We start from the raw sequence: 19,168 nt of genomic DNA, 5'->3' as shown, positions 1-19,168 counted from the left end.
TTTCTCCCCATATCTCTATATACTTTTGCTTAGAACCATTTGAAAGTAAGCATGGATTTTTCTTGCTCAGGATTTGGTTTGCTACTTCTATCTGAAGACTCACTTTTTTGAAAAAACTTTTTATTTTGGAATAATTTTAGATTTGGAGAGTTTCTGTATCCCTTTTACCCAGCTTCCCTTAATGTTAACATTTTACATTTAATTCCTTTTCAAATTCTGGGAAATCCACCATCATTTATCTCTTTGATTCTCTCCTATTTTCTCTACCCTGGCCTTCTGGAATTCCTCTTAGACATGATGTTGATCTACCATCCAAGTCTCTGTCTCAGTTTCTTTCTGTGCTGCTTTCTCCCTCCTTATTTTTTTTTTTTTTTTTTTAGGACAGGTCACTTTATTGCTGGCAACATTCATGGAAGGGGGCCAGGTTCCTCATAAAAAGACAGTAAGTTTGACTGGGAGCCAGGAAATGCTCTACTTGCACAGCAGCAAAATTATGGAAGTCAAGAGACAATCCTTTTTTTTTCCCTTTGAAGTAGCAAAGGAACAATGCAAGATTGGCTGATTGGTGAGCGACCCCACATTTAGAGTGCATAGCTCCTCAGGATCAAGGCTGGCACCTGTGAACAGTCAACTTCGTAAGAGCATTATATCACTCACTGGGCATTTTATAATCTGCACTTCACCCTGGAAAGTATCTGACAATATTTTATGCTCAAATGATAGTATGCATTCTTTCTCCTTGAGTACCCAAGTATAATCTAAAATGATAAGGGGGCTTCTTCATTCTGAAGGCAGGACTTCCTTGCAGCAGAGTGTCTCCAGAATTTCCCAAAAATAAATAAAAGCAGCTAATGCCTCTTCAGCTTCTTGGCCTTTCTGTGCTTCATTTCTTCTTCTTCACGTCTCATTTCCTCTAAGTCCTCTTGCATACCTAGTCTTAAACTCTTTGCCTCTTCCTTTTGCTGCTCTTTCCAACTACTCTCCATGTAACGTAAGGCATAATCACTTTCATCTTTGTATTTTTTCTGTCATAGCCAAAGATTTCTTGAATGTGCTTAGATAGTTCTTCCTGAGGCTCTCCTTCATCTTCGATAAAATCTTCCATTTCATCATCATCTTCCTCTTCGTATACTCGCTGCCTTTGTAACCACCAGGGAAGGGAAGCTTTTGAGGACTTGGACAGATCTGTAGCCGGGTAAGGAAGGCTTCATTCCATTCATCTGTCCATTGCTAGACTGGTTAATTATATTCTTGGAAGAAATTGTTCCTGAGACAACAGTGTGCTTGGGCATCTGGGAGGGACCTGTGCTACTAACTGTTCGTCCAGGTCCCAAGCTGCTCACTGGTCTTCCAGGGCCTGAACTGATAGTCCATCCAGTTGGAACTGAGCCACTTAGTGACTGCCCAGGGTCACTGACTGGCCACCCAGAGGGACCTGACCCACTCACTGGTCGTCAGAGGTCATGTGGACTGCTTATAGGCCACCTGGGGCCACCAGAGCAGCCTACAGATTTCCCAGAACCACCTGAGCCACCAATGAGTCGCCCAGGACCACTTGAGGTGCTTGCAGGTCTCCCAGGGCAACTCACACCACTGACTGTCTGTACAGAGGGGTTTAAGTCACTGGCTGGCTTCTTGGTCCCACCAACTGATTGCTTGGGCCCTGAGCTGGAGCTGCCATTCTGGCACCTGGGCATGGAGCCAGAACTAACTGTTAGCCGAACAGCCCCTGAGCTAGAGCTGCTCCCTGGCTGCCTGACACCTGGACTCAGCCTTATTGTGTGGGGTGACCACAGGCCCAGGCCTGGAATGGCTGAGATGGGGAGGAGATTTTTTGGCTTTGTGTTCAGTAGCAGATCTTTGAGTCCCTTTACTGTAAGTCTTTGGGATGCTTGGTGAATAGGTGCTGCATTTGGACTTTCCAGCCCCATTGAAAACAGATCTGTCATGGCCCTCATGAAGCAAGGGTTGGGAGCAACTGCCAGATCTTGCCTTGCTCCTCTCTCCCAGCATGGATTTGAATTAAGACAAACCTAAGTGTTTCTCACTGGCTGTGCTGGGTCTGGGTTTCTTCTCAGCATGAGGAAGGGAAGTACCCTTGGCAGAAGACTGCTTGTCCCCAGAACCTTTGCTAAGTTTTGTGCCCACACTTTCTTTATGAGAGGCTGCCTTTTGGTTGGAGGTAGTCTTGTATCTGTCTCAGGTTTCTTCTTCCTAGACTTCCATTCAAGGAATTCTTGCTCTCTAAGTTCTTCTGCAGCCATAGGCTGCTCTTCTGTTTTTTTCACAGCCTTGATCTGCACTGGCTCATTCTGCTTTTTCTCAGCCATCCTGAGTAAATCAGTGAAGGTCATGAGTGGTGGGGCACTTTTAAGGGGGACCTTTGGTTTGCTTTCAGCTCTAGCAGGCTCTTGCTCTTCCTCATACTCCTGCTCTGACTCTGCTTGAAGGTGCTTTCTCTCTTTAATCATCATAGTGTTCTCATTCTGTAGTCTCTTTCAGATTGTCTTATTATTTCTGATTCTTGGAATGCTAGTTCCGTTTTTGGGTTGATGCTGTCCCTCTTGGTATATCTCCTTACGTGGTGTATAATTTTGGGTTGTGAGTTATCTTCAGGGAGGACTCTTTTATGGGGAAGTTTTGTGTCCCGGGCTGTAAAGGTATTGCTATGAGCAGTTTGCCTCTGGTGGGGCCATAGTTGTTTTGGGGGTCCTGGCTCAGTTTTATGTTAATTTCTCAGTTTGGCACCCCTTCACCATTCTGTCAGTGTAAAATCAGATTCATATCCATGGGTAGAGCTAACTTAGAAATTTAGTTTCTTACAGGTAACCACCCACCCCTCTACAAAGCCTTGGAGAAATATCCAGCTTCTTGCTGCAGCAATTTGAGGGCAGCAGTTTGAGGTTCTCAGCATGATAACAGGGCTCAAAGCCACATTCAGGCATTAAAACCATTTCTTATGTGGGTTCAAAAGTCCACAAGTCATTTTGGAGTCACTCCACTTAGTGTTCATGCTTCAGTTTTTCTTGTACTTTCTGGTATATGAAGTTTTTCTCCTCCTTTCAGATTTGACTGTATGGTCAAGGATATCATTTGTTTTATCTAGTATTTCTATGTGACTAATGGGAAGGGAAAGCCCTTGCACATTAATTCAATCCACTATATTGCTGAAAGTTCATGTCTAAATCCTTAGCATAGTAAATGAAGCCCTTCATGATCTCTCCTGCATAAATTTAGCTCTTAAATTTTACTCTTCAGCAAATTGAACTGATTACACACCATGTACTATAATGCTTAAAAGCTCAGATTTTAAAGTCCAACTGTATGATTTGGAACCTGTCTTCATCCTTTTATAACTTATGATTTTGAACAAGTTACTTATCCTCTCTGTGCCTCAGTTTTCGTATCTGTAAAATGGTGGCACCAGGCATATAGCAACTTAATTCCGGTTAGCTCCCTGCATGGTTGCTGTTCCCAGTCGGTCACATTCTCAGGCTCCTGCACTTTTGTGCATGCTTGTTCCTCCCAGGAAGCACCTGTCCCCCTGGACTGCCAGCCTTGGTCCCCCTCGATGGATGGCCTTTGCTACTCTGTGCTTTGGCTCTCCTTCTGTAGTAATTATCACTCTGTGGGTCACTGCTTGTTTACAGGCCTCCTTTCCTTACCAGACTCTGAGCCCCATTAGAATACGGTCTTATTTTTCTTTGAGTTTGAAGCTCCCAACGTTCTCTCTGTCACTTGATGGCTTCTCCGTGTTACCTGTTGATTTGAGCGACACTGAATTTCTCTGATTGAGTAGTGTCAAGGACTAGGAGATATAAATGCAGGGAGAAGAGCAGGAGAGTTGGGTGTTTTTGGCAAGTTTTGTGCCAAGTTGATGGAAGTGTGGCTGGGACACAAGGTAGCAATTCTCAGGCTAGCTGAGGGCGCCAGAGACTTAGAGTAAGCCAGCGGCCAGAAAAAGCCACTAAATCCTGCAAATTGAAGTAGTTTCTGGCCTTAAGAATTCATGCCCTACATTCCATCCCCAAACATGGCTTCTCTGAGTACCAGGCAGACGAATACAAACTAATTATAATCCCTAGTGAACCCTTAATTTTATAATAAGGTTGCACCTCTGAAAGAGGCAGTTGCTTTAGAAGTATGTGATCCTATGTGCCAGGACCTCCAAAGAGACCAGGGTGTGAAAGCTCAGTAGCTTGGTGTTCAGAGCAAAGTGTCACCCATGTGCATGACTGCCTGTCACTTACAGCCCAGTTAAGGTTTTTACCCCACTGAGATTTCAACAGCTAAAAAGGGCAGATTGGATAGGCCCCAGGCAGTGCTAAACAGGGCCTGTGCCATCCTATCTTAGCATCCCCTGAATTTTCTGGACTCTTGGGGCCTTGTCATAGGAGTAGTCTCAGAAGAGAAGGGAATTTGATCTTCAGATCCCCAGAGCGGGTCCCCAGTGGTCTGGTGGGAGTGATGAACGACAGTGCTGACTCTCAGTCCCTTTGGCTGGGATTTCAGGAATCAGCTTCAACTCAGAGGTAGGCCCAGGGCTAGGGGTGGGCAGACAGCTTGTGCCAACCCAACAGCGATTCTCATTAGTTCTTTCCTGCTGACTCAGTCTGAGTGAGGAATTAAGCGCCTATGTGTTCATCACTACTGTGCAGGGTGCTATTGCTGAAGACAGCAACGTAGTAATGACCTGGCCTCTCCTGTTGGAGAGAATGGCTGCCACACAGGACACTGCAGCCAACAGTGCAGGACAGCAATTCCACGTGATGCTGCTGGCCGCAGATCTGCCCCTTCGATAGCCTGGTGCTTTTGCTTGAAAGCAGCTATTCTCTTTCTGGTTTGTACCATCAGTCTATTTTTTCTTGAATGATCTGCTGACATCATTAAGGACTGGTTGAAGATGACTAGGACCACCTTTTTGTTTCTGAGGAATGGCCCCAAATGTGTCTCTCTGCATTTCCCTTTCTTCCATTTCTCTAAATAATGATGGGTTAACTTTACAGTGTCACTTGCTCGTGTCCCAAGGTTTCCCTGGGGGCAGATCACCAACCAGCAATTGTTGATTTTGAGGAATCAAGGTTTTCCCTTTGGACTCTCAGATTCTTTGTCTTTTCTAGTCTGATGCTGTTTTTCCAGAATAGTACATCTCAAAGTGATTGCTGAACCTAGATCTCTGGAAGTGGGCTTTGGGATCTTTTAATGAGGATTGGAGGAAAACTGAGCAGAGATCTGAAGCAGTTACGGATGGGTTGGGTTTATGGATGGGGACTCCAAATGGGTTGGGTAGTTGTGAGTCTCAGGCAGTTGTGGAAACTCCACTAGGTCAGAAAGTACCCCAGCTCATCCAGTTCCTTGCTCTGTCATTCTTAGGGCATGGCTGTTCTTATTGCGGCTACCCTGGATTCAGCTATCACAGCCACATTCCAGACTGCAGGACAGAGAAAGAGAGAGGGAAGGATAATGCCTGCCCCCCCGCCCAAACTTCCTTTTAAGGCTACTTCAAGACAGTGTTCTGCCTCTACCACTTTCTGTGCCTGAGGGGAAATTATTTAACATCTCAGTGCTACAGTTACCTCATTTATAAAGTGGGCATGACAGTGTTTCAGTAGGACTCGGATTCGGGGGAACTGTACAGAGTGCCTGGCACAATGCCCAGTATACAGTAGGCCCTCTCTGAATGGTGACTGTTGCCGCAGCACACCTTACCACCGCTGCATTTCCCTTCTCTTCCCCATTCCACCTCTCCGTGCTCTCCACTCTGCCCCTCATCTTCCCCTTTACTTTGCTCTGACACTCTTTGTCCTCTATTTCTACCCTACCTTCCCCCATACTCCCTCTCTTCTCTGCTTCTCATTTCCCTGTTCCCCCTCCTGCCTCCATCCTTCATCATCTTTATCTTCTACTTCTCCACCTTGTACTACTTCGTCCTTGTATTCTTTCCCTCCATCCTCCTGATGTCTCTAATTAATGGCGAATGATAATATGACAAAGACCAAAGGTTAGAGGTGGTGACTGGCCTTTGAACTGCAAGTAAGCAATGAGTAATTTCAGAAAACCAGTTTAATTGGTTTATTCCTGAATCAGTTAGGAATTACATTTGCCAGCTAGTAAACAGAGACCAGAAATTGTAGTGGCTTAACCCAGAAGAAGTCTATTCTGTCAGGTTTTTAAGAGAAATCTGTGGGAGACAGTCTAGGGCTGGTCTCTCTGCTCTGCTTTTTCTAGTGCATGGCTTCCAAACCCCAGGGTTGTGTCATGGTCTAAGATGACTGTCAGAGCTCCAGTCATCATATCAGGTTTCCATGAAGAAGTGGAGTAGGGGGTGGGGGGAGCAATGGAGACAGAAGGACATAGGCTAGCTGTCTATCTCCCTCTTAAGGAGCTTATCTAGAAGTCCCACCCTATAGCTTCCACTTCCCCTCGTTGGCCTCCCATAGCTACAAGGGAAACTGGGAACTCTTTTAACTGGACACATTGCCACCTGAAATAAAGCCTGGGGTTCTGTAATTAAGGGATAAAGGGAGAGTAGGTATTGCATTATCAGTTTGCAAGGTGTGTCACTATTCATTTAGCATAAATTTAGGACCTACTGTCTACCAGTTCAGACAGTCAAGGAGCGCCATTCCAGAGGAGAGACATAACTAAGTAAACAGTACAGAGTGGGGAGAGTAGAAGAGGGGAGAGCAGAGGAAGGCATGAGGAAGCACATGTCATGCACCTGTCAGGGGGCCGTCAGAGCATTGGTTTATCACACCAGTGTTCTCTGCTGTTCAGTTCTCGCATGCCCTCTCATCTGCTCTCTCTTTTTCATCATCACCGTCATGTTGAGACTGTTTCATTCTGACCCCAGCAATATAGCCCGTAGGACCTGAGAAAGTAGGAGCAGTTGGCAGCTTAGGTGGGGCCTCTGGGATGGGAGCCATATGTTTGAAGAGCCAAGTCCCAGGCCCATAGGCAGTTAGAGGCTAGTGGCAGGAGTGCATCCTGTTTCTGGACAGGCCATGGCACTGCCAGGAGCCATATTCCAGGAGTGGGGTCGTTGTCAGGAGGGGTGCCCTGACCAGGCACCTGGCTTCAGTTACGCTGTTTTGTATCCGACAGCTTGTCATAAAATGAAACTTTAGAGTAGTAAAATCCTTCTCAAGGGCTCGTAAAACAGGTATGAATGTTTTACCCACACTGATGAATCAGGCGTCTCAGGATGTTATTGTTAATTGAATATTTAAAATAGCTTTTACTTACTATAAAATTTCAGTACTATTATACATTGATTCATATTCTCTGATGGAACTCAAAGGGAATTTTAGGAATAATGTGTGACCCACAGTGCCTTTGATTTCACTGTCAGGAACATTTACTGCCTTCTCTCCTCTTCTACCTCTCACCCAATTCCCTTTGAGAAATCAGGGAGGCAATGGGAAGCTTGCTGCAAAGATTTTTTCCTTAAAGGCATATCCTTGCTTTAAAGACTTACTCTTTCATGGAACACTGAAGGGTTGAAAGGTTGGTAGTTCTGACCCAGGACACTCCTTTATAAGCTTAGACTGTACCCTGAGCAAGTTACTCAACCCTCCTTCCTCAGTTTCCCATTTGACAAATTGTAACCCTGGTTGTTACAGGGCTTAAGAGGTACATGGGAACAGTTGGTATATGTCAAGTTTTATTAGTACTGCTCTTATCCACTGTGGTTGGACTGCTAGGTTGGGGCATAGACTGTGGGAGGCCTTGGATACTGCATTAACAAGTTGTAGTTCATTCTTTGGGCACAGAAAGCTGTGACAGATTATGTCTGGCCTTAAGAATGTCACCAGCATGAGTAGGGATGCTGGACTGGAGCAAGGGAGTGTAGAGGCAGGTCCAGGTGATGGGGAGCCTGAGCCAGAATAGCAGCAAAGTGGGAGAGGGGACAATGGATGGGTAAAAAGTCAGTAGTGAGGGAGGACCCAATGATGTCGTTGTTTCAGCCTGTGTGACTAGGGGATGGTGTCCCTTTGGTACAAGCAGCACTGGAGGAGTTGTAGGTGGAGGTGGCAGGAGAGAAGAGGAATGGGTGATCAGTCCAACGTGAACTGAGCAGGTGCTGTCTGCCATGCACTCTACTGAACACAAGGGTCGGATGTCTGAGGCCTGGTACAAAGATCATTGCTTGTGTTTTGAAAGCATTATGAGGTCCTGCAAGGCCTCCGTGTAACAGTTAGACAGTCAGTAGTGGGGAAGGCTCAGGACAAAGACGTAGGATGCAGTCAGTGTGTGAAAATATCAGCAGATAGTTTGTGCTGTGAGCAGGGAAGCCAGCCAGGTAGGGGAGGGGCAGGAGGAGTATGTGTGAGGGAGGATCATCATTTCACAGGTGGGTGAAGGAGGAGGAAGCCGCAGAGCACAGTGCCCCTAGAAGGGAGGACTTCAAGAACGTGGTTGGCAAGGCCTTTTGTACAGCAGTGTGATGGACACAGGACCAGAGCAGCCTTCTTCGAGACAGTTGCAGTAATTCAGTTGAGAAATAACTGTCAATCAGGGAGATATTCGGCACTTGGATGAATAGTACTTGGTTCATTTGGTGCTTGGACTATTTTTGAATCTTGAATGAGATTTGAATATTGAAGAATGAGAGGGTAGCTTCAAGGAGTCTAACTGCAAGGCTGAGGCCCCAACCAAGAGTCCACCTGTTGGGAAGGAAATTCGTTGGAGATGCAGGGGAGTCAGTGCAAACAAAATCAAGAAAGCAAATTTTATTGCATCCTGTAATGGAGTAACAGAGTGGGCCTGCCTAAGGTTAGACAGGCAGGCTACTAAAGAACACTGTCGTACAGCTGCTGTCCTGTCCTGGTCACCCAGGCGACTGGAACTTGCCAGCCCAAATCAGAGCTCTCAGTAGTCCCTCCCTACTTCCCTGGGTTAGAATAGAGACAGAGTGAAGACTTGTGCTTCAGTCTGGAGAATAGAATGAAATAGCAAAGTGACAAAGAATCTGACCACTGGGAGAGCGCAGAGACAAAATGTAGTAACTTGAGCAGTAACAAGTCTGTTTAAAGCAAAAAGTACACACTTGGAAGAACCTCAGAGAGGAGGCACACTTAAGGGTAAAGGGTTTGGGTTTTTATAGGGCCTTTTGGGTACAGGTCAACATAAGGCATGATGTATACAGGTGATTAATAATTCTTTGAAGTTTTGTCTTAAGTTAAAATAGCTTTATTTAGGTGACTGTGTGGGTCCAGATCTTGGCATTCTTGATCCACATAGGTTCATTTACACTTAGGAGGTCTATTTCCTGTTCTGGTTACAAAGTTACTTATTGATTAAGGGGCTGGAAGAAGAGGAAGAACAGCATGAAGATTGAAATAAAGAATAAACTGGCCTTTTTCTCAGGCTAAGTAGGTTTTAAAATGGCATGACCCTTGCTTGTCCCATTTCCCTGCCCCACTTCAAGGGGTAGTGCAGAGAAGTCCTTGATTGACAGTCTTTCGCCTGGGAAGCCTGATGTAGTGAAGACATGGGCTGTGCTTTGATGTTTTTATCTGGGGAATTGTTTTTCATTTGGGAAATACCTGGACATTCCAAGTCACTCCTGGCCTTTGAAACTGCAACTAATTAACTAAACTCTGTGAGTCCTTTCTGGCCCTCTGGTTATATCTGGTTAACTCTTTGAGTCCCTTTTAGTGGGCTTTATTGGCTTTTTTCTCTGTATCCACCCCACTCTGCATAACACACACAAATCCCTGCCAGTTTGGCAGCTGGTTGGTTGATCTTGAAGGTCTGGTACTTCCTCAAGGTCAAGGGTAGGGCTTCGGTATGGACAGCTCTGTTAAGAGGGAGAAGACAGGCCCTTGCAGAAAGGTTGCTGCAGTTTTTCTCCCCCACCCACTAGCACATGGTTGCTTCTGGCCCCAAGAGGCCCTGCCTTGTGCTGTGTTGGTGCTCTTAGAGCTGGGAACACTAGCAGCCCCCTGGAGGCCCTTGTCCTGCCTTCTCCCTTGGGTTGCTTCTCCCAACCTTGGGTTTGCATATGTGCCAGGAAGTGGGGAAGCCAGGCCTCCCGGAGGCCCACATCCATTTGAGCAACACAGCAGGGTGGGCAGCTGCTCCCCCTTTGACTTTGGGCTCTCCAGTTCCAGCTTTTGGCCGCCAAACAGGAGGTGGACTTGCATCAGTTGTTGCTCCCTTCAAAGCCCCAGGGGTTGCTCTAGGTGAACTCACAGGCTGTTTTCATCTCTCCTGCTTGGACTTGTGCTGAAACTCTGCCTCCAGGTCTGTTGCAGTGTCTACCTGGCTTCTGGAGCCTGAGCCCAGGTGCTGACAGGCTGCCTTCAGTTTATCCTTAGGATGAACTTTAGTCATTTTTAGTTATTTTTATGTCAAAATGTTTATTAATATAAAAATAACACACAGATAGTTATATGACAATGACAAAAAAAGACAGGACGTAGGACCTCCAGCCCCACTTACTAGGCAAGAAGGTGAGGGTGATCAGTTTGCTGTGTATACTTTCAAAATCTTTCTATGCACACAACTCAGTGCATATGAATTTTTCCTCTTACTACTCCTACCCGCTGTGGCAGTGGGGAACACCCTAAATTGTTTGACAGCTAGCTCCTTTCACTTAAGTGTATCTCAGAAATCTTTCCACATCTGCATGTACAGATCCACTGCCTTTTTTTGTTAAACCTTTTTTGTTGTACATAAGATGTATGTATAGTTTTAACCATAACTTTCCAGCGAACATTCATATAACAAGACATGAAAATGCCTTAGATTTGTCAAGTGCACTGCAGCTTACAAAACACCTCCACAGCTGTTTTCTGTGACCTCACAGCTGGGGGTAAGGTGGACCAGGGGAGATTTTGCAACTCACAATACTCTGTGAACAGGGAGTAGGTGAGAGAGGTTAGGGGGGGTCTCTCCTTTGAGAGACCGAGATTGCTGGGAAGTGGGATGTAGAGGTGCCTTCACGTCTGCCGGAGCCCACAAAGCTGCATGTGTAGAGTGAATGCAGCGGTGACACGTGCCGCAGGGAGAGCTTCCTGAGACAGGTAGAACCTGAACCAGATCTTTATAGAAGAGAACAGTAGCACCGGCAGCGTAGGGACACCAACGTGGCAGGAGGGCAGGAACCCCAGGCCCTCTGGCTTCCACCCCTGCTCGGTCTGATATTCAGTCAGCAGATGTTTAAATGCCTGCCCTGCGCCGGTGCTCTTGGAGCCCAGAGAGCAGCAGGAACAACTCGGTGCCCGCTGTCCGTGGGCTGTCATGCTCTTGCCAGGAAATAGATGCTGGGTGTCGTGGTGATGGAGGCCGGAGTAGTGGTTGCCTTTTACTGGGGGCATTGACTGGGAGGGGGTGTGAAGAACCATCTTGGGTGCTGAAAGTGTTTGCTGCCATGAGCTGGGTGATGATTTTGTGGTGGTATATAAGTGAAACTTCATGGAGCTGTGTATACTTAAGATTAATGCAGAATATAGACTCTGGGTATATTATACCCCTGTTATAAAACAAGGAAGCAAGCAAATAAATAGTGAACCAAATGCAATACCAAGAAAATGGGAAAGGACTTTTGGGGAAATGGAGGCACTTGAGGAGTACATTACAGAGGCTTATCTGAGGAAGTGATACATAAGCTGAGATCTGGAGGATGAGGAGAGCTTAGGTTTTTAAAGAGGGGAATGAGGTGCTCCCGGTGGAAGGAACAGCCTACGCCAGGCCCAGGGAGAGCCTGGTGTGCTGGAAAGTTCCAAGTGAATGGAGTATAAGTTTGGAAGGCATGAGAGATGAGAATTTAGACCTTCACCTTCTCTCACTGGGTGGTTTCAGAAGCCCCCTACTGGGTCTGACTCGCTTTGCTCTTACAGGCATTGGAACTGAAGCACCTCTCTGATTTGGCTCTCCCCCTTGCCTCAGAATTAAGCCCATCCTTAGTAACTTGGAAGTCAAGGCCAGCCACATCCAGGCCCCTTATCTGTCCTTGGGAAAGAGAACTGGAACCCCAGCCAAAGGGACAGCTCACCATTCCCAGACATGCATTTTTTGGCTGCCTTGCTTGACTCACCCTGGCCTTCCCTGGAGTACCTTTCCCAGCCTTCTGGCCCAGCTGAAAGAAGGGCCTTACACCTACTCTAAAGTCACCCCGCTTCTCCCGAATTGGAAATATTTCTTCCTCTGAAGGCCCACCTCTTGTGCGGCTCCATCATGAAGCTGTGAGCACGCGTGCCTCCTCGAGGGCATCTCTGCCTTTCCTTTTGGCACCTCCACCTTGAGGACTTTAGGTCAGTGCTGTTGTTTGTGCTCAGTTCCCCAATCAATCCATAAATGATTTTTTTAACTGAATGGGGCTCAGGCTGGAAGTGGGTGGAAGATTGCCATGGAGGTCTTAGCAAAGCCTGCCTGGGAAAGTGTCAAGACTCTTGGGCTTCCAAATTCCCAACAGTTATTAACTTTCAGGATTTGGGAACAAGGAACAGAATTTCCCAGGAATTCCCCAAAATCACTGAATTATTCTGTATCTTTCATAACACTTTATTTATGAGTTTTTGAATAAGAATGAGACACCGTAATAAACTGTGAATTATTTTTCTGTTATAAAAGTTTCAGAGGTTTTTCTGTAAAAGAAAAATAAAAAAATAATAGTAAATGCATGGTTTATTATCATTAGGAACAATATATTGTGACAAGATTATATATTTTATTAGCATTAAAATTATCTCTATCTGAGAAAGATGAATACCAAATGATTTCCCTCATTTGTGGAGTATAACAACAAAGCAAAACTGAAGGAACAAAACAGCAACAGACTCACAGACTCCAAGAAGGGACTAGTGGTTACCAAAGGGGAGGGGTGGGGAAGGATGGGTGGGGAGGGAGGGAGGGAGAAGGGGATTGTGGGGTATCATGATAAGTGCACATGGTGTCGGGGGGATCATAGGGAAGACAGTGTAGCACAGAGAAGGCAAGTAGGGACTCTGTGGCATCTTACTACACTGATGGACAGTGACTGCAATAGGGTATAGGGGGGACTCGATAGTATGGGTGAATGTAGTAACAACATTGTTTTCCATGTGAAACCTTCATAAGAGTGTACATCAAATACCTTAATAGAAAGAGGGAGGGAGGTAGGGAGGGAGGAAGGAAGGAAGGAAGGAGGGAGGGAGGGAAGGAGGGAGGGAGGGGGGAGGGAAGATATTCAACATAATCTCAAGTATCTCCCCACAGATTCTATTAATTACAAAGAAGACTTTACAATAAGACAATCTGGCAGATATCATCTTAAAAATAAATAAATAAAATGATCTCTATCTGATATAAATATTTGATTCTAGAAAATGTTAAAGAGAACACTAACACAAAATGAATGCCAAATAAAAATCAAATAAGAGTAATGTCATAAATATTTAACACTTGAAAGTTAAAGCAAAATTTCAATTTCTATTTTTGAATTTCCAAACACTGAAATTCACCCTTTTTGGTGTACAGTTCTTTGAGATTTGGCAAATTCATATTACCCACTGCCATAATCCAGGTAAACAACTGTACCATCACCCCCTAAAAATAAAAACATCCCTTTGTGCTACTTACTCCTTTGTAGTCAAACCTCCTCATATCATTAACCCCTGATCTATTGTCTGTTCCTCTAGTTTTGCCTTTTCCAAAATGTCATGTAAATGGAATTATGAAGTTTGTAGCCTTTTGAGACTTCCACTTAGCATAATGTATTGAAATGTATCCATCATTATTGCATTTATTAGTAGTCTGTTCATTTTTGTTGAATAATATTCCATTTGTAACGATGTACTACAATCTATTTACCCATTCTTCAGTTGAGAGATCTTTAGGTTATTCCAGTTTTGGGCAATGTTGAATGAACATTTCGTATGCTGGATTTAATTTCACTTAGGTAGATACCTAGGAGTAGGATTGTTGGATCTACAGTAAGAATATGTTTAACTGCCAACCTTTTTTTAAAAATTAAAGTACCATTAATATACAATCTTACATTGCTGTCAAATGTACATTACAATGGTTCAGCAGTCCCCGGGATAAACTTATATTGTGATTGTAAATTATTGTGCCCTTTTATCCCCTTCCCCCTACCTGTTCCAACCCCTCCCCCTTGGTAACCTTTAGTCACTTCTCAGTGTCTGTGAGTCTAATGCTGTTTTGTTCTTTCTGTTTTGCTTTGTTTTTATATTCCACAAATAAGTGAAATCATACGGTATTTGTCTTTCTCCACCTGGCTTATTTCACTGAGCATAATACGCTCTACATCCATCCATGTTGTTGCAAATTAACTGCCAAACTTTACCAAAGGTGGCTGTGCCATTTTGCATCCCGACCAGCAATCTATGAGAGTTCTGGTTTCTCCACAACCCTGTTATCACTTGATACAGTCAGGTTTTGTTTTTTTCTGGCCATTCTAATAGATATGTAGTTCTATCTCATTGCAGTTTTAATTTGCTTTTCCCTAATGACTAAGGATAATGAAAATCTTTCTCATGTGCATATTTGCCATCTGTATATCTTCTTTGGTGAAGTATCCATTCAAGCTTCTGCCCATTTTTTAATTGGGATGCTTGTTTTCTTATTGCTAAATTTGAGGACTTATTTATATTTGGAATATAAATCCTTTGTCAGGTATGTGATTTGCAAATATTTTGTCTCATCTTTTCATTCTCCTTATGCTTTCTTGAAGAGCAAAAGCCCTTAATTTTAAAAAATTTTTTATTTTGTTATCATTAATCTACAATTACATGAGCAACATTATGGTTCCTAGACTCCCCCCCATCATCAAGTCCCCACCACATACCGCATTACAGTCACTGTCCATCAGCTTAGTAAGATGCTATAGAATCACTACTTGTCTTCTCTGTGCTGCACAGCCCTCCCCGTGCCCCCCCCGCCCCCGCTACATTATGTCTGCTAATCATAATACCTCCTTTTGCCCTTGTCCCTCCCTTCCCACCCATCCTCCCCAGTCCCTTTCCCTTTGGTAACTGTTAGTCCATTCTTGGGTTCTGTGAGTCTGCTGCTGTTTTGTTCCTTCAGTTTTTGTCTTTGTTCTTATACTTCACATATGAGTGAAATCATCTGATACTTGTCTTTCTCCACCTGGCTTATTTCACTGAGCATAATACCCTCTAGCTCCATGCATGTTGTTGCAAATGGTAAGATTTGTTTTCTTCTTATGGCTGAAGAATATTCCATTGTGTATATGTATCACATCTTCTTTATCCATTCATCTACAGATGGACACTTAGGTTGCTTCCATTTCTTGGCTATTGTAAATAGTGCTGCGATAAACATAGGGGTGCATATGTCTTTTTGAAACTGGGCTGCTGCATTCTTAGGGTAAATTCCTAGGAGTGGAATTCCTGGGTCAAATGGTATTTCTATTTTGAATTTTTTGAGGAACCTCCATACTGCTTTCCACAATGGTTGAACTAATTTACATTCCCACCAGCAGTGTAGGAGGGTTCCCCTTTCTCCACAACCTCACCAACATTAGTTGTTGGTTGTCTTTTGGATGGTGGCGATTCTTACTGGTGTGAGGTGGTATCTCATTGTGGTTTTAATTTGCATTTCTCTGATGATTGGCAATGTGGAGCATCTTTTCATGTGCCTGTTGACCATCTGAATTTCTTCTTTGGAGAATTGTCTGTTCAGATACTCTGCCCATTTTTAAATCAGGTTATTTGCTTTTTGGTTATTGAGGCACGTGAGCTCTTTATATATTTTGGATATCAACCCCTTATCGGATATGTCATTTATGAATATATTCTCCCATACTGTAGGATGCCTTTTTGTTCTACTGATGGTGTCCTTTGCTATACAGAAGCTTTTTAGTTTGATATAATCCCACTTGTTCATTTTTGCTTTTGTTTCCCTTGCCTGGGGAGATATGTTCAGGAAAAAGTTGCTCATGTTTATATTCAAGAGAATTTTTCCTATGTTTTCTTCCAAGAGTTTTATGGTTTCATGACTTACATTCAGGTCTTTGATCCATTTCAAGTTTACTTTTGTGTATGGAGTTAAGACAGTAATCCAATTTCACTCTCTTACATGTAGCTGTCCTGTTTCCAGTTGCTAACAATTTGTTAGGTTTGCTTGACTTGGTGTCACTTACTGTCTACATTCCATATTTGTTTGATTGTTTCCTTGTGATTAGATTCAGGTTAACATTTTTTGGGGAACCCACATAGGTGATGAGGGCTTCCTGTTGCCTCACCTCAGGAGGCATGATGGGTCCAGTTGGCCCTAGTAAAGGTAATGCTAACAATCAGCTGGTTAAGTTGGTGTCTTTGAAGGCTACTTTTATGTTAAGGCAGAGAAACTTTGGAGGAAATTTTCACTGACTTTTGGGAGTTGCTGATGGCCATTTTGGAAGAGCCTTTCTTTGTCAGTTGTGCCTGCTTTTGAGAAATATGTTGGTGTAGTCAGAAAAGCCCTGGGAACCAGGAAACTGGGATTTTGGATCAAGCTCTACAGCCATCTCTCCCTATGACTGTAGATGAGTGATATCATCTCTCTTGGCTCAGCAATTGTACATATAAGGAAATAGATGCTCAGCGAGGTGAAGTAGTTTGCCCAAGGCCACTCAGCTAGTAAATGGCAGAGTTAGGATTCAAACGCAGTTCTGTTTGTGCTGCAGTCCTGCCGTCGCTCTTATGCTGGTCCACCTGAGGTGGCCTGTCACTGTTGTGGGGGCACCAGGCCCTAGGCACTGATGCTCAGAACCAAGCAGAACATCAGCCCTTGCAAGATCTGAGTCAAGAGGAAGAGAGGTGCCTCTCGCCCAGGTTCCTCTCCTGCACACAATGGGCTGTCCCATGGGCGGACCCACCTCAGGCAAGCTGGTAGGCAGACTGTTGGACACTCCCCAGTCACCTCTGGAATACATGTTTTTGTGCGGGTGTCATAGAGGTGAACTGCTGATGCTATTCCATCCCCTGCCTGCTCAGATGGGGAAGTGCAGGCTTCACACATACCTGGCGTTGGCTCATGTTAGGATCAGTGCCCAGGAACCCCAAATTGGCCCATGAATCCCAAGGGCAGCCTAGATGGATGGAGTAAGGCAACGCCTCCGCCTGCTTGGGTTCCTTAGAGGAGGGAGGGAAACAGGAAGTATTGATGGGGGAAAGGTGTGCAGAACCTTGCCAAGCAGGTCTCTGTAGGTGAAGAGGCACAGCCTGTGTGCTCTGGACACCAGGGATTTGGGTGGAGGCTCTCAAGGAGGCAGCCAAAAAGGAGGGCTGTGGCGGTAACTCTGGAGTATTCCAGGACTATTCCTGCTGACCATCTGCTCTGGCAGCCCACCAACCTGTCATCTTCCCAGCTAGCAGCTCTCCTCAAGGCAAGTAACCCCTGAGCACTTGGTGGTAGTGTCTCTTCTTATGCTGCTGTAGTGTCCTTCCTGGAGCAGTTGTTTTAAGGAAAACCACGGCTTCGGCCTAGTCAGGCTGTGGTTTGTCAGGGCCGTGTTGTCATTCTGTTGCTGTAGAGCTGTGAGTCCATAGAGTTGGCCTTCCCAAGTTCTAGCTGCTGTTCCCTGCGTTGTTCATCCTCATAGGCCTGTTGAGAAAGGGCTGAATTCAGGACCAGGGCTAAAGTGGCCTGATGAGGAACAGGCCATGGTGTGTGGGCCCCGAGGAGAGCTGAGGAGGGTTCTTCTACCCTTAGTTCGTAGCCTCCTTGAGCACTGCATCTTGGAGAGCCCCAAGGGCTCCGGTAACCAGGTCCACAGGGGCAGAGGGAGGGAACCCAGAGGGAAAGCGGCACTGGTTGTGACACTTGGAGGAGAGTGGTGCTTTGCGGGGTTCTTTCCAGGGAGCCCCTCCTCCATCCTGCCAGCTGGGGCTGAAGTCCATGCTGGGAGCCCTCCACTTTATGAATGAATTCCCCAGTATCATCACTAAGTCACTCCAGTCCTGGCATTTCCCAATCTCACCCCACACACACACCCCTCCTGGCTCTCAGTTCTGAAGAGTGAAATTGTAGTTTTTTTTATTGCAAGATCTCACTGAGAGTACTTGCAGGCTGTCAAGGAAGGTAAGGGCATGGGCCAATTTTCTGATTCTTGCAAAGTGCTTTGATGTGTAAAAAGTCTGTTTTGGGCTCCCTGAGATTTGAATACTGTTGTTTTACATGTCCTTTCACTCCCTTACCTCTGATTCTCCTTTTCCTCTTTGGGGAACTTCATGCTTTTCAAATATTTGTTAGCTAAGCCTTTATCTGGGACCTTAGAAAGCAGCCAGATAGGTGTGTCCTTGCAAAGGAAAAGGAGAACAGAAAGCAGGTACTGAAAATATCTTTGAGATCCAACACCATCAAGCTTTGCATTCCTCTGGTGTCAGTATCGCCCTTAGCTCCTGAGCCAGTTTCCCCCAAGTGAGAGCCACAGCTTCGGTCAGAGAGAAAGCAAAGAGCTTTTGAAGGAAACTCTTGACTCCTCTACTTAGCTGCACCACAAAAGACACTGGTGATTGTTCTAAAAACAAGTACAACTAAAACTGTAAAAACCCTTCATCTGCTCCCATCACACTTCTCCTTCCCTCCCATCCGTCGCAGACTGTCTTCCCGACACAGCTGTTTACATTGTTGGGCAAGTGTGTGTTCACTCTTGCTGTGTTAACAAAATGGCAGCAGGCAGCGGTGCAGTTTGACCACTCACTGGTGCCTTCCAGCCCTGTGTCCCGGCCCTGGTATCACACCTGTGCCGCCTGCTGCTTTGAGGGTTGGCAGCGTGTTACATGACAGGGAGGTGCCAGAACGCTGCATCTTGCCATAGACTTCTTCAGCTTTTTCTGCTTCTTCTTGCTACTCTATAAAATAATGATGTCTCATGCTCTTATAAAACCTTGTCTCTTCTATTTTTGCTTAGTAAACATAGCACATGTTCATTATAGAAAATTTAGAAAAATCAGATAAGCAATAATAGAAGAAATAAAAATTACCCAGAAGAGATAACCATCATTAACATTATGGCATGTAAATTGTATGATGCAAATGTTTTCACATTTAATATCTCATACTAGCCTTGCTGCCTCCATTAGGGAAGGCATGTGGATATTAGTCCCATACTACAGCTGGGAAAACTGAGCCCGAGAGGTCAAAATGTTGCCTGGAGATGCACAGCATAGTAAAGATGGAGCTGGGAGTATTCTCATTGTATCATCCAGCATTA

The 19,168-nt window shown here is 45.0% G+C and overlaps 1 protein-coding gene and 1 pseudogene across 18 annotated transcripts in view; one reads left to right on the top strand and one right to left on the bottom strand.

Moving 5' to 3' along the window:
• The window catches only part of PPARD (peroxisome proliferator activated receptor delta), a 117,531-nt gene that overhangs the window by 42,975 nt on the left and 55,388 nt on the right, over window positions 1-19,168 (top strand). Inside the window, exon 1 of one of the 18 annotated variants that reach the window (XM_073224150.1) lies at window positions 17,159-17,338. The exons of the other annotated variants lie outside the window; for them this stretch is intronic. The gene's annotated coding sequence lies outside the window, so the exon portion shown is untranslated. Of the gene's footprint in view, window positions 1-17,158; window positions 17,339-19,168 lie in introns of those variants that run through there. 18 annotated transcript variants of the gene reach the window in all.
• LOC140846676 (protein SPT2 homolog pseudogene) lies at window positions 451-12,035 on the bottom strand (annotated as a pseudogene).

This window comes from Manis javanica, chromosome 16 (genome assembly GCF_040802235.1).
Source record: "Manis javanica isolate MJ-LG chromosome 16, MJ_LKY, whole genome shotgun sequence".
Taxonomy (NCBI): Eukaryota; Metazoa; Chordata; class Mammalia; order Pholidota; family Manidae; genus Manis; species Manis javanica.
The sequence above is the reverse complement of the archived record's forward strand: the minus strand, read 5'-3'. Positions and strand labels throughout refer to the sequence as shown.